The sequence below is a fragment of the Apis dorsata genome, unplaced genomic scaffold (genome assembly GCF_000469605.1).
Source record: "Apis dorsata unplaced genomic scaffold, Apis dorsata 1.3 scaffold_34, whole genome shotgun sequence".
Lineage (NCBI taxonomy): Eukaryota > Metazoa > Arthropoda > Insecta > Hymenoptera > Apidae > Apis > Apis dorsata.
Genome location: NW_006263336.1, coordinates 77,153 through 80,146, shown reverse-complemented (window position 1 = coordinate 80,146; position 2,994 = coordinate 77,153). Strand labels below are relative to the sequence as shown.

The 2,994-nt window shown below is 29.3% G+C and overlaps 1 long non-coding RNA gene across 1 annotated transcript; it reads right to left on the bottom strand.

Moving 5' to 3' along the window:
- Positions 1 to 426: 426 nt before the first annotated feature.
- LOC116186046 lies at positions 427 to 2,607 on the bottom strand. Its single transcript, XR_004150969.1, has 3 exons — positions 2,557 to 2,607; positions 1,987 to 2,441; positions 427 to 1,346 (listed from the first exon to the last, which is right to left on the bottom strand). It is a non-coding gene; the product is annotated as an uncharacterized LOC116186046 (long non-coding RNA).
- Positions 2,608 to 2,994: the final 387 nt, after the last annotated feature.

Below are 2,994 nucleotides of genomic sequence, written 5' to 3'. Positions count from 1 at the left end.
GAACCCCAGCCTGTGTCCCTTCTCTCCTTATCTTCAGCCACCTCCGCGTAGGATGCATCTTCCTCTGTCCCTTTGCAAATATACTTCTAGATGCGTTCTCTGTGACGTAAGAAGTCAGGTTGAAGAAGTTTTAAAATTTGCTGCGTTATTGGATTACCACTTGTTAATGCTTTTTTATTCGTGTACTTTTTATTTATGAATTATTACGAAAATTCTCTTCACAATTAATTAAAATTTTCTTCGATATATTATTTAAATAATGACTTTTAGTTTTTTTCGTTAGCCTCTTTGAAAAATACGATTGAGTAATTGTGATAATTAATCCATGGTGGTAAAATATAGAGTTCTTTGATTATTGAGTTTTCTATAATTATATATCTTAATTTAAGTTTTTTAATGTAAAAGAAAAATTGCTTATAATATATATATATATAGATAATATTTATATTATGAAATTAAATTTAGCACGGTAATTATATTGCCAGTGACACTTTAAATTAAGGAAACAATTAAAATCTTCGTTATTTTATTGCAATCTTTATGTTGCGCAACTCAAACTCAATTCATTGCTCGAAGATATGAATAGACGTTTGTTGTCTTCTTCCCACAGGTTCTTTTTCTTTCCTTTCCTCGTCTCTTTCACTCTCTCAGCCTGTCTCTATGGTTTCTTTTTTAATTCATTCCTCTCGACCACGACTATCGGTGTACTGGGAAACATCTGAAAAGATGAGTTTCGCCCGGTGTCCCCATCCTATGCAAACATCTCGGTTATTTGTACGGTATTTCCGCATCTCAATGGAGAACGTTATTCCGTTTCAAAATCATTTTACTTGGTAATACGATTTTCTGTTTACTCTGTTTTCTTTCGCGTATGAAATTGCGCATGAAATTTCACGTTTCTTCCCAAATAGATCTCGAAATTTTCCTTTTTTATTGTTCATTTTCCTCTTCTCCAATAATATTCTTAAATGATTCAATCCGTGATCGTATCCGCCATTTTAATTAATTTTTAAGATATATGTTTTGACGCGAAATCTTGGCTTCTCATAATACATGACACGGCACACGATGCTCAGGAAATATTACCATTATTAAAGCGTAACTGGAACAACCTCTGACCAGGTTTTAAGTCATGTAGCAAAATGTATAATCGAGGAACGAGAGAACACAAACGGGCAACTGGTGGTTGATGAAAAATATCCTTGATCTATGTAACGTCTTTTATAAAATCTAGTCCTCTTCTGGAAATCTGAACACTTCTGCTTCTTTCCCACGTAACTCCTTTCGTTAACAATTTTGAGAATTTATTTCTTCAGCTTTCACACGTTAGATTCGATCCATATAATCTAGATATTCAAAGATAAATCGTAAAATTAATCTTATATTTATATTTCATTATGTACTCTATTCTATTTTACACTTTTCTATGTATAAATGCTAAAGATTTATAGAAAGGATAAATATAATTTTACTAATAAATATTCATAAGTAAACCAGATTATATAATGGCATAAATTATGATGAATCGCTAAATATACTTGGCTATCAATATTATTATGTATATAGTAATTAATTTATTACTATTTGCCTTTAAACCATTCATCCTTACTTGCCATTAATAAAAATAATTCCCACTCTGAATATTGCTTTAATAAATTTTATTATAATTCTCAAATCAATTAGAATGAAAATAAGATATTTTAAATTCTACAATTTAAATGAAATTTAAATGAAACAAATTATCTTCTCACTGATATTAAAATATTAGGACATATTGTAAAAAGCTACAAGTTATCATTAAACTTTATCATTAGAGTTTGTCCACGCCTTTTAATTTATAATAATCTGGTATTTTTAATTTAAGTAAATAATTAAATTAATAAAACTTTCTCATAATTGTAAAATGTCTTAGTATTTATACAAATTTAAAAATATATAATAAAGTAAAAATAATATAAAATAGAAATAAAATAAAAAGATATTTACCATTATTATCAAAATTATCCAATTATCACGCTTAAGAGAGTTCAGAAATCTTAATACAATCTACTCGCGGTCAATATCATTATTCCTCAAAAACTTGTATCTTTATTCTGTGTCTCTTATCTCTTCCATCTAGGATTTCCATAGCAGAGACAAGGCAGTTCCCTCGTCGGTACCACGGAAACGAAAGCCAATGAGATTCAACTTTGATCAGATCCTCTGCCAAGTGATCTCTATTACGCAATCTCTGCTATCGTGCTAGTCCCATGAAATTTTCTGACGGTGCAGCCACGGTGTGCTTCATCGCCCAAGGCTCCGACAGGAATCGCGTGGAACCTGCCCAGGATCAAAGCTGATTCCTTCTATGCCTTCCGCGACGATAAACCGAAACAGGAGGTTAACGACGTCTTCTGAAGGGATATTGTGGTCCAAGAACTTTACGATCTGATGGCTAATCTCTGATTAAAGGGAAAGAAGCTTTAATTATAATGGAGAAGAAATTAAATTCTTGAAATTTGAAGTTGAGTAATTTAAATTAAACAATATATATATTATTAAAAATATTAAACTTACCTTAATTTAAAATAATTATATATAAATTTCCAATATTTTTTCACATGATTTCCTTTTAAAAATATTTTATAATTATATTATATGTATATTTTAAGAAATAAAAATAATAAACAATTATCAATATCATTTACATCTATACTCCATTATATCCATATTCCTTAACAATTTCTATCTATTATTATTTAATTAAGTAATTAGAATTTAATAGTAAATCCTAATGAAATCATGAAAATTTTTCAAACATCACCAATTTTTAACAATAATTTCATTTAACATCTCTCTCTATCAAGCATAAAATTATTATAGTTATAAATTTAATATTTCAATACCAATGTTACTGACTTCACTTTAACAAATAGAATCAAACACTCTCCGGGTGGCAGAAGCAAACCGATCGGGTCTGTAAATAATTCAATCTCTGAGCTACAATCTACAGCA